Source organism: Pteropus medius, unplaced genomic scaffold (assembly GCF_902729225.1).
Source record: "Pteropus medius unplaced genomic scaffold, Ma_sr-lr_union100, whole genome shotgun sequence".
In the NCBI taxonomy this organism is placed as follows: Eukaryota; Metazoa; Chordata; class Mammalia; order Chiroptera; family Pteropodidae; genus Pteropus; species Pteropus medius.
Genome location: NW_024351073.1, coordinates 17169636 through 17182837, shown reverse-complemented (window position 1 = coordinate 17182837; position 13202 = coordinate 17169636).

Genomic DNA, 13202 nt, shown 5'->3' with positions numbered 1-13202 from the left:
GGTTCGTTTTATAATTGCAAGACGCCCGCAGCAATAATCATGAGGGTACTTTGAAAATAAAAAAAAGGTTTATTACTCACAGGTCCTGGAAATTACATAACACACTTGAGGTCACACAGTAAAGTCATGAGCAGAGAGAGAGGGAGAGAGTTGACTTGGGATTCTGCTTTTTATTGGGGTTGAGGATAGGGTCCTGGAATTTCATGGGCTCGCTCTTTATCGGTGAATTTAAAATGTAAGAGTGGGAATTTAAAGTGCAGGAAGAAAGAAAAACAAGTGATTCAAATGGTCGGTTACTGAAATCAACCAAGATTTATAAAACAAAGGCGTTGGGGGAGGGCAGGCACAGCCTGACTCTTCACCCTGTCTTGGGGCTGACAATGTGTTTATTGGGACTAGCCATCTTTGAAGGGAATGCCTCTTTGGAGTGGATGCCTAGTGGCTTGGAGTGAATGCCTAGTGGCAATCAAAGCTTAATTTAGGCTCTTGTATTACAAAAGGAAAATCCAACCATCAGGATTTTTACTACAGCTACTAAAAATAGCTCCAATGATCTTAGCGCCATCTCAAATCTCGATGACCACATCTGACAGTTATGTATAACTCAAGGGTTGTGTCACCCTATTCATCCTGAAAATGGTCACCAACTACATGAGCTGGTTTTGAGGACTTTTCTGACAAGAACCTGAAGTGATCTATCATTATCTCATTTCATTACCCTCAATTCAATTTTTTTCCTTGCTTAATATACTTCTTTGTATAATAGAAGTCAATTGTGCCGAGATAATGACAGAGTAGTGTCTTAAGTTGTGTCTTGATTGTCTTCATTTACACTTTTGGTATTAAAAAGGTGTATATATTTTGCCCATTATATCTCATTTTAAACATCTTTATTGAGATATAATTTATATACAATACACTCACTCATTTAAAGTGTATAATTGAATGGTGTTAAGTATATTCACGGATATGTGCATCACCAGAGTCAATGCTAAAACATTTTATCACCTCAAAAAGAAATCTTATATATTTTAGCCATCACTCCCTTTCTATTCATCACTTTTCCTAGCCCCAGGCAACCACCAACCTTTCTCTACATTTGATTTCCCTGTCCTGGTCATTTCATATAAATGGATTCATATATGTGGTCTTCTGTGACTGGCTTCTTTCACTTAGCCTAATGTGTTCAAGGATCTTCCGTGTTGTACTATGTACCAGTACTTCATTCTTTATCGTGGCAAAATAATATTCCAGTGTGTGGATATACCGTATTTTGTTTATCTATATATTAATTGATGAGATTTAAATTGTTTCCACCTTTTGGTTATCATGAATAATGCTACTGTTAGTATTTGTGTATAAGTTTTGTGTGTACATATGTTTCTCACTTCTCTTGGATATATAGTTGGAATTGCAGGATCCTCTATGTTTAACTTTTTGAGCAACTACCAGAATTTTTTCAGAAGTGACAGAACCATTTTATGTTCCTAGGGACAGTGTATGAGGGTTCTTATTTCTCCACATCACCCCGAAGACATGTTGTTGTCTGCCTATCTATATTCTAGCTGTTCTAGAAGTGGTATCTTATCGTGGTATTGACCTGAATTTCCCTGATAACTAATGAAATTGAGCATCTTTTCATGTGGTTATTGGTCATTTGTATATCATCTTTGGAAAAGTGTTGATTTTTTTTGTTGTCCATTTTTTAGTTGGGATATCTTTTTATGAACAAGTTTTAAGTGTTCTTTACATATTCTGGATATAAGTTCCTCATCAGAGATGTGATTTATGAATATTTTTTCCATTCTGTGGATTGTCATTTCACTTTTGATGGTGACTTTTGAAAAAAAAAAGTTTTTATTTTTGATGAAGTCTAACTTTTCTTTTTCTTTTTTTAAAATTGTTGCTTGTGCTTTTGGTATCATATCCACAAATATTTTATCAAATCCAAAATCATGAATATTTACCCCTGTTTTCTTCTAAGGGTTCTACAGTTTTAGTATCTACATTTAGGTCTTTGATCCATTTTGAGTTAATTTTTGTATATGGTGTGATGTAGGAGTCCAACTTAATTTTTCTGCATGTGACTATTCAGTTGATCCAGCACCATTTGTTGTAAAGACTATTTTTTCTCAATTGGATGGTCTTAGAATCCTTACTGAAAATCAGGTGACCATGGACGTATTGCGTGCATGTCTGAAATCGCTGTTCTATTTCATTGATCTACATGTCTATCATTGTGCCAGCACCACACTGTCTTCATTACCATTGCTTTATTGTAAGTTCTGAAATTGGGACATATGAGTCTTCCTACTGTGTGTTTCTTTGTCTAGATTGTTTTGTGTATCTCATTTTGACCCAACGCTTAAAACTGATGCTCTGGAAAGAGATAGATTCTTGTAACTCGGTGACGACAATTTCTGTGTGGTGCCAGCTCCCATGTACAGATGGTCCGGGGCCATGTCACATGTGTATGCGTATCATAAAATAATCATGGGAGTGTCATTTCACCACTGTTGCTATATCGTATTGGTTGGAAGCAAATCATAGGTCCCTCCCACATTTGAGGGGTTTTCTACAACATGAATGTGGGAACTGCCCTGGGGTCTGTCTGCCACAACATGCATTTTTTCACATCTTTCCAGCGTAAATAGCAACCACTTGTCCTTTGCCAAATTATCTCTAAATTAAGAACTTCGGTGATTTTAGTAAATATCTGGTAAAACTAATTAAAATCAGGTGGGCCGTTAGTGTAGCCCAAACATTTCATTCTGACAAAGCACTCACAAGCATAAACATGAATGTGTGTGCAGAGACACACACGCAAACACATGCCAAATTCCACCACCAACACTATAAATCATTAAGGTCCAAATAGTTTAGCAAACACGATTCTTCTTTATACTGAAAAAGTGGATTGAATCATCTGGATAATTCATTTCAACATTTTCCCATATCTTCCACCATTTTTTCCATTTTTTTTTCCAGTTATAATTCTTTTTTTGCCAAATTATCTAGATATCTGGGAGAACCATGCATTTCACCTTGTCTTATAAAACTACCTTTATTTGCCAAGGTAGATGTCACACCTGAGTCTCATGTGTGGGCTACCCAAGTATGCAATACAGAAGTTGTACCTTACAGTAAAAAATGGAACATAGAACAGTTTCCATGGTAAGTATCGCAGCTCAAATGTTTTGTACCCCCTTTTCTGTTGGTTAGAGTTTTTTATACGTATTCTTTTTACTAAAATAGCAGAAACATCTGCATCTCCTCCCTCAATCATTATAACACTTTATGAGTCCCAGAATTATAAATAGTATCAGTTATATGGAGTAAACCTATTCTTAGTCTTATTAATTACTTTCCATCAACTTATCCCTCAGGCATTTTGGTTATAAAAGCATGAAGATAATCGACAGTAATGGTTTTAAGTTAGTTATTTGACAAGTAGGTCCCTTTGCAAAGAGTTCGTTAATTATTTAAAGACTCCATGCCACGGGGAGGCTTTGCTTGTTCTCCTGTAATTTGTATCATTCGCCTATATCTGTTTTTCTCCTTATCTCTCCTCTCTCTACTTGTCTACAGAATTTTTAGAAGTCTAAGATCTAGACACTTTAAGGTGCATTAAGTTGTTTTAACCTTTTATATGGCAAATTCGCCCTGTCTTAGACCAGCTTCTGATCTTAAAGCTCATGTTATTCCATGTACATTTCTCTGACATTATGTAAAAAATAAACATAACAATAAGCATATCACATTGAATATATTTTCACAGTTCTCTTAGATTGCATTCTTCTTGCATCATTTTCTGGGGAAGATAGTGATTAATGAGTCACTAAATGCATATGATTAAAAGTTCACATGGGAAAAAGGTAAATTGGGAGACCTTTTATTCAAAAGTTGTGAGCAAATGATGTGTGAAATTGTTGACAAATTGCCTTCATTAAGCTTTTGAAGTAGACTCTTTTTTTCATAAATCTGGCTTCTTTTCAAATATGACTGTGCAGAGTTTTAAGACATTCACCGTCAAGTTACAATTTGCAATAATGTTTGTCCTTGAAAATCTTTATTCTTGAGAAAACTGCTAGAAAGTTTAAAATAAAGTTCTCTTTGATATACTTAGATGGATAATATTCCTTCCTGTGCAAAACGTGGATTTAAATGCTGCCCTTTTATCTCCCAGATGGACAAAGGGAATAAGGATGGAACAGAAAGAGCTTTTTTTGCTTCATTATTGACCTCTCAATAACAAAGCCCTCTAACTAGGGGTCCCCTATAGACCCTTAAAATTAGAGTACTTTTCATTATAGTTGTCTCTTTTTAAGCCAGTGCCATGTAGTATAGTGGACAAGACTGTGGCCTTGCAGTCTGACTGCTGGGAATTTAAATCCTAGTTCTGCTAGTTATTAGGAGTGGGACCTCAGCCAACCAGCTTAATTTCTCTATGCCTCAATATCCTCATTGGTAATTAAAAATAATAATATTTATAATAATAGGATTGAACTGAATATTGAAATTTAATTTGAGAATATATATAAAGTACCTAGACCCTACCTGGCACACAATAGACTATCAAGAAATGATAACATGTACAATTACACATTTGCAAAATCAGCACAAACTTTGGTCTAAACTTTGAATTTGAAGAGCAAAGATTATCTAGGTTTCTTAAATTTCTATGTTTTTTTTTTCCCCACAAATTCATTATTTGGGGGACTTCACTTTTAGCTCCTATATTATCTGCTGGTATTTAGGCCTTCTCTCCTCTGGGGATCATTTTAGCAGAGGATATATAATTATGATAATATATTTATTCAATGATTCCTGCTTCTTAAAATGGCTTTCCTGTAAATCATTTTTCTTTCTCACATACCCCTGCAAGTAATCAGTGCTCTGAGATAGGTGTTGTATAAATGAATAGATGGATCCTTAGTTTTCAGATAGGAAAGTTGAATCACAGAGAAATAAAGTAACTTGACCAAAGAAATATCTAGCCAACGTCAGAGCAAAGACTCCAAGATCCAAAAATCCTGCAGCCCTATCTCCAACTGTCTAAAGGTCTTTAAAAATCTATAAATATAACCTGGCATAGGTATTACACCAAGTAGGCTTATCTGACAGAGCTTGTCCTCCCTCATAATTTACAATATGAAAAACACAAAACTTTGACTCAGATCTTTAAGAAATTTGGTATCATTTTCCAAAATTGGCTGCATTGTGCTGTCATCAGTTTCATAGATAAACATTCTATAAGCTGAGATATGACGTTAAACTTAGATTGATTGACAAGCGAAATATCAATTTGTTTTTAAACCCATAGTAAGGAAGAGTTGTTTGTTGAGAGATTGGGACACTGAGTTGAGAAATTCTTGTTCATTTCTCTCCGTTTTAGTCTATCCTCAGTACATCTCTCCTTTTGTGTGGCATTCAGCAAGGGCCTTAGCTTACGTTTTGAGATTTGAGAGTTTGAACTCTACTGTTTAACTTCTGGTATGTTCTTCAGGGATAAGACTTGCTGTATTTTGGTAGAAGAAGCAGCAGCAGTGGTTGGGAGGTTAGAAACCTCCAGCTTCAGAACAGGGACTGTTTGACCAATAAAGCTATAGCAATCCCATCAAATGTCTTCTAAATCCAGGCATTTGAATGTCACAGTGGACTAAAAAGTCCTGATCTAAATGTCTCCTTGGCTTGAGAGTTGGGATCAAGAGAGGATTCCTAAGATACAAACCTACAGAAGGGAAGTTTCTCTTGTGGGCTACTTACTACCTGGTGGATTTCAAAGTATTGGTTTGGAAAAAAGATGTAATTGTGGTGTTTCATGAGAACCATTAATCTGCAGACAGTCTAGATGAGAATCAGATCCACTCTAGTGATGGCTAGAGTTAGAAGCAGAGTATCTCAAAATGTCTAAATTGGTCAACGTTCTAGGAAAGCTGGAAGATATAAACAGTCATGTCTATGGACCTGCATGTCCCCTACTTCTCATGATGTTCTTTGGACATTTGTGGCTAGAGTGACTCACAAGAATTAGAAAGGAGGAATTGTCACCTAATATACATATACATTATAAATCCAATTTATAGACATATATAATCCTACTAGAACTGGCTACCTAAAATTGCAAAAAGCATTGAAAAGTACACTAGGCTCTGTATAAGGCATTGAGTGTTACCCTACCAGTCCTGTTCTTAACTGCTTTACTTATTTTGGAAAAGTCACTCTGTGGCTCTAGACATCAGATTCCTCTTCTGTAATTTAATAGTAAGTATAAATCCTCTTTGTGTGTATATTGTGATCATTTCTACCCTTCTCTTCTTCCACGAATCCCTATCAGACTATGAAGAGCATTTCTGAATATCTTATACTCAATTCTGCTTTTAAGATGGTTCATTCTTACTATATTTCTCTGAGAACAAAAAATGTCTACACTAAGATTAGTGGAAAATACCAAAGTATCTACCCCGACTAGGGGAAGTGCAATATCCTAAACTGGAAGTACCTTGATGTGAAAACTTCATCTATTAACCTGAGCTTTAGAAGTTAAAGATAATCACGGCCTCATCTTGTTCAGGCTAACCACAGGCTCATAGGCTTTTATCTTGAAGCAATATCATTTCTCTTTACTCTAGAATGAACATAAGTTAAGAGTTGTTGATGATTCTTGGTATATAAATTTTCCAAAGTTTTAAACCCAAAATTGATGAGCATTATAATTTTCTTGACATTATCATTAACTTGCCCATGGAATTATTGCTATTGAGTAAAGGGTGAAATAGAGACAATTTTCTAGCTGACATATAAAAGTTATAATATACAAAAAGATGACTAATTATTCTGAGTGGACAAAGTAAGAATATTCATTAGGTCCCTTGCGAAGTATGGTTGACTCTTGATCAATGTAGGTGTTGGGGCATCAACCCCCGAACAGTCAAAAATCCACTTTTGACTCCCCCAAAACATAACTGCTAATAGCCTACAGTTCACCAGAAGTCTTACTTTTAATATAGTTGATTAACACATATTTTGTATTTTGTATGCATTATATACTGTATTCTTACATTAAAGTAAGCCAGAGAAAATAAGAGGTTAAGAAAATCATAAAGAAGAGAAAATACATTTACGGTATTTATTGAAAATAATTTTGGTATAAGTGGATCCCTGTAGTTCAAACCCCTGTTTTCAAGGGTCAACTGTATATATCAGAAGGGGTCTACTGCAAGGGTTATGGAATCCTCTACCCCTTTCCGAAGATCTCTTACATGAGGATAAACGGTCTCCATTGATGAAAGATAGATTGGCATAAAACAAAAGAGAACAATCATTCCTTTTCATTTTTCTCTCCTGCCTATGTACTTCTACTGCATATGACTTAAGTTATGTCTAGGTGACCCTATCACTGCTAAGTCTTGAATGACCCTGACTCATAGTTTGAATTTATTTCAAAGATAATGGAAAAAATATAGATTTATTTAGACCCTAAAATGACCATCATTTTGGTTATTATTTTCAGTTCTTTTAAAAATTTTTAAACTATATTTTGGCTTTCTTTTTTTAGGGTAACATTTTTCACCTTGAGTGCCATTTTTATGATTGACTTCAGTGGCCTGAAATTCCAGAGATATCTGAAACTATGATGATTTTGTAGGGGTTTTCATCTTGCTGAAAACATCCCACCATTGTTTCTCTTGAGACAAATCACAGCATCCACTTGAGGATGCCCTGAACACTCAATGATGCTTGGAGAAACGCATCCCTACTTCCCAGTCTTTCAAGGTATAAGAAACAAAACTTGAGACAGAATTGGTCCACAGACTGTCAAATAGGGACAAACTTGTACGTCAGTGTCATTGGAGCCTTTCCCTTGCTTTGTGTATGGGATTATTTCTCCAGATAGTTCAAAACATCTGCTAGTGCCTAAAAACTCTCATTGATTTCTGGATTGCCAGTTTGGTTATGTAATACTTACACTGAATACACCAGGCTACTTTCCAGTTTACTTCCAGATATAATTCCAGGGCTGATGTTAATCTGTAAAAGCACATGTGATTTGGATTTTGGCAATCCTGAAGACAGTTTCCTTCTCTCCACACCGTCTTGATGGTTGATGTAAGCCAATGGATCCTGAATTTTACCTCCTGCAAGCTGGCAATTCCTAACTGATTAACTTCAACTTAGGAATTGGCTTCTACCCATTGGTCTGATGAGCCAATGTCTGCTCTCCTTAAGGTCATGATCCTGGGCATACTGAGATCATTACGGTGGGAGTGGGGGTTGAGATGTTTTTTGTATGTGACAGTAGAATTTTCTGACTGCAAAAATCTTTATTTTAACATTAGGAAAAAACTGATTTTAAAAGGCAAACCTGTAAACCTACTGGCAATATAATTCTACTCAACCTATAAACAGAGGAATAGAGTAATAGTTACTTTCATAATTTATTTCAATATTAAAGGAATGACTAGTGTCATTAGTACATATGATAGGAATATGATTAATGCAGACTATAATGATATGCTTTCTTTTGGTGCTCCAAGGCAGACAAAATTAGCATTCAATGAGGTTCTTTTAGGTTGCATAATTTACATGATAACAAAAACTTCTATAAAATTCGAAACTGTTCTTTTTTTTTCTAATGGATTCTACATAATCAAAATGGGTTTTTTTTTGTTTGTTTGCTTGGGGCTTGATTTAAAATATTTTAAATATTTAAAATCAGTTTCAGTCCTGTACAATTTTCATACAGATCAAGTGTTTTAAAATATTGATGATAAAGAAAATGATTCCATCTGGGCAGGAAATTTATTACTGGAATATCATACCAGTTTGAATTGAAGCCACTGTGAGATTAATTTCTTCTCTCCTGCTAGAATATAAATGTGTTCTGACAGCTGCTTTCTGTAACTAAAATGTACTTATTTGCATTCAGTATCTTCTATTCAATGAAATCATATATATCAGAGAAATGCTGAATGGTTCAAGCAACAAAGATTGATTATAAATGCAAATGCCAATCACACATTTACTATTAATAACAAAGTATTGGTCAATGCTTGTTTTGAAATCAACACTGGTTATTTAGAGCTTTCAGAGAGACAATCATCAGAGAGAGAATATCAGAAGAAATTGTTGATGCTTAATGCCTAAAAAAAAAAAAGAATTACACAAAGAGAAAAGACGGCCTTGATATAACACATGATTTTTAGATTTATTAGTGATTAACATGTCAGACATTCTCTTTCTAATTACATTCCTTTTCACCGTGGCTAAGAGCTGAAAAGATGAGCATTATCACAGGAATAACATGCCATGAAGGATGTGTAATAATTTAGACATTTATGTAATATGATTGGAGTCTGTATAGGTAAAGACAGCAGCTATGTTTTAGGCATCGATGATGATAAAAGAGAAGAGTTTCAAAGTAAGAAGCCAAATTTGTCACTCTTCCTTCAGGGACAAACCTATCTAATTGAGGGGCCATAGACTCAAGCAAAAGGTATGGAATCAGAATAAGTAAAAGGACCAGCTTCCCTACAGAAGCAAACAAAGACAAATAAACTCAATTAAAATTGAGATTAATTGAGAATAAAAATGATTATAAACAAAACGATACTAAGTCAAATTCTCACTTTAGGTCTCAAAAATCGTATTTTCTTATTTTTCCCTCTTGAGAAGAGTTTTACAATTAGCTGAATGTGCCTTTGGCTCGAGAGCCCTTTATTCTAAGTATATCAGTCATTGACAAAGGCATCTAAGGCAGTGCTGGAAAGAAGACCAAGTCAAGCACCCCAGGGTCCACATGTTTATATACCTCTGCTAACAGTGATCTTTGAGCCAAAAGGTAAGTTCTTGTGGGGGGCGGGAAAGGAAGGAGGAAGCAAGAAAAGAGGCAAAGAACTGAAGGAGATTCTTTCTCTATGAGCATTCAGGTTGCAAAAAGATTTAAGTTTATTTGACTGTAACAGGCTCTATTCCATGAAAACTACTGAGAAGTTTTCAGAAAAAAAGAGAGACAATTATCTGTGGTAAATATTTACAGTGCACTTCTCTATAGAAAATCTCTAATTCTATTCCTCAAAGAGGACAGAGTAATTTTATAAACAACCAAAGGAAACACCATGAGTGGCAAATTAGAATGAAAATTAGACAAAGGGAAAAAAGAACAATATTAGTTTTTGTTGCTTGAAGTCTAGAATACTCTAGAACCTCATTGACCTGTTACAGACCAGGAGCTATCATTGTCCATGGTCAGCATTTGTCACACAAATGGTGTTTTTGAGTCATTCTTGGGAGAAAAATGGAGAAAGTATTCCGTCACTTCTTTCTTGCAGTTCTGCCAGGAGCAATGTAGAGAAAGGTATGAAATTACAGTCTAGATTGTTCAGAGGTTTTCCTTTTTAATAGAAATTCAAATGATCTCGGGCTCTCTGTTGAGAGATTGGAGAGGCAAAAGTTAATATTTAACGCTCATTAATGGATATTTCCCTTCTTTCTTTCTCTCTCTTTTTAATTCTTAACATCTAATTTGAGGTGGATAAGTGGTCTCATGTCATATGCGGCTCACCCAAGCAAGAATAAAAACATCGAGACGACATTTGTGAAGTCCTGCTGCCTAGCTGTTGGATCTGCTCAGGGCACCGAACCCTGGGTGGAACTATTATTTGAGATTCATATACATCCCCATGTGTAATTACAAAGGCAGAAGGCAAGAGGGAGGTTCTTTAACTTCAGACTCCATAAAGAAAAGGAAAAGTGTGAAAATGCCCAGAAACCACAATAGAATGAGGAATACACAATCGACCAAATAGTTAGGAAAGTAAAGTGTGATACTCGTACAAACTCAGCCAACTACAAACGGCATGCAACTTTCTGTTAGCCAACATGTGTTGCTATAAAACCTGGGGTTTGACTCCAGCCATGTCGTCACCAAGCTGTGAATCTATCCTTGTTACTAACAGTCTTATTTCTCTAAACTTGTGTTTGTTATACTCACTGGTTTTTGATAAGGAATATCTTGATTTTTCTCAACCATACGGATCTCTTTGGAAATGCTCTCTTCGACGGCTGTGTTATATCAATCACATGGCTGTACTTCATTGTGACTTCTTATGCCTACTTACCCTTATTCCTTTGACAACTAATGGTGGATTCTCCTTTATGTGTCAAATGTGGTTCTTGGTTCCTGCCTTCGAAGAACTCAAAATTGACTGGGAGACAGACAAGTGAACAGAGTGTAGGAAGATGGGAGAGAACAGACAGATTCGTAGGTGACAGATGGAGGAGACAATGGTGACATTCTGGACTCCGTGAGCCCTCTCTATTTTGCATGACTCAAAAAAAAAAATGGATTCAATGGAGGAAAGTTTCTGGGATTAAGAGCTATTTGGGAGGTGATACATACCAATGTCATATTGTCTCTGCGGTCGATAAAATCACATTGTAGAACCAGTGCCTGTTCCATCCATGCTCTGTGTCTCAAGAATTATGAATTTCAGAGTTCGATAGTTCAGGAAGGAAATGTCACCTTTTGTGTACATATTGACCATATTTATGAGGCTTAGCATTAATACTCTTAATTCCCTATTTAGAATATCATTTAAAAAATGAAAACATATTTAAATGTAAAATCACTTTTCAAGCCATAGACAATTTTTAGGAAGGCACATTTTATATTAGGAAATATTATTAACTCTTTAGATTAGTTATTAGTATTTAATTTTCCATTCAGAATAAAACTTATCACTACAAAATGAAAGTAAACCAATCTTTTTCCTCGCAGTCTGTATTTAGATATTGCTTAATTTTTTCCTTCAAAATGCAGTAGCTAGTGTAGTGATTTTGAAAATGGTTTATAGCTAGGGGTTCTTAGACAACAAGCTCTTAACTTCTGTGGGCATCACTTTTCTTGTTTTCAGAAAGGAAGTTATTGAAAAAATAATCTCTAAAATGACCTCAAATCTTAACAAGTTTACCTTTCTAAGTTTCTCCTAACAGTAATGTCCTGTGAATGAGTTAGTAAAACGCCTGTATAAGCTGGTCCAAATTCTTCTCAAGAGCTGCAGGGTATAAATACTTTAGGGGACGTATTGGGATAAAAAAAAGATAATAAGAACAAGGAAGTGCTGCTGGTCTTTCCTGCCCCAGAAGACCAAACATTCTGAATTCTCAGCCTGCCTGATAAGAAAAAAGATAAGGGCCCCCAAACTACTGGATTCTCAAGAACTTTGGTTTTAAAAGTTGTCAAAACTTGGCAGCTTTTTAACGTTTTATGGGGAAAATGGCAGTGCCTCTGGGAGGTAATCCTGCTGCTGGCTTATAAATGGGAAAAGGGGACAGGTAGCTCTGAAAACATTTTCCATGGTGGCTTACCTATATTAAAACTGTTTGGTATTTTCCATACCTTCCATCCCTAGCCGTCGGGACTTAGCCTCAGGTTGGTTGTAGTAACTTGCTAATGGATGGTGAGTTTGCATCTTGGTGGGTGTTCTTAAGTGAATTTCTGATGAACCAAATCAGTGAGGTCTTTGGGGCTCATAGATAACATTTGAGTGATGTCTGTTTTACTTTTTAATTTAGTTGCTGTTTGGTTGAAACCTATAAAAGTCAGGGGCAGTGTTGAGGAGGAGGAGGAAGATGGTACTTGGAAAATGACCATGTACCCATAACGCTGAGAAACCCCGCAGAACAAAATTCTCTCTAACTCAATGTTTACCCAAGAACGTTTAACCGCAGACATCCTTTCTCTCCACTCGAACATCAGTTAACATCCCACGAGATTCACCTTGGGAAATATCTAGCTACTTGGGAAATGTCACCTTGGGTAAGTACTAGCTACTAACCAAGTGGTCATTTTGAGGTTATCACCATTGCTGAAGTCAGTGGGTTCAGAAAGGAAATATTTTTCATTGCAGGAGGTAGCAGATCGGTGTCACCTGAGGAGTTAAGAAAGTCATTTTAGAGAGAAAACTGGATGCCTTGGAGTCAGTGCGGACCGGGGTTGGGGGAGATCACAAACAATGAAGACCCTCCTTGCTCCACTGGAGAATCAACAGTCGTGTTGGGGTTAGATATATTTCCTTTTTATGTTTTATTCCCTGATAATGAGAAAGTACTTAGAGACATTCAAGGCAACTGTGTACCAAGCAGAGATGGTGCTGGGCAGCGTTTGCTTTGCTATTTGTGTGAGGAACCCTTATTCACGG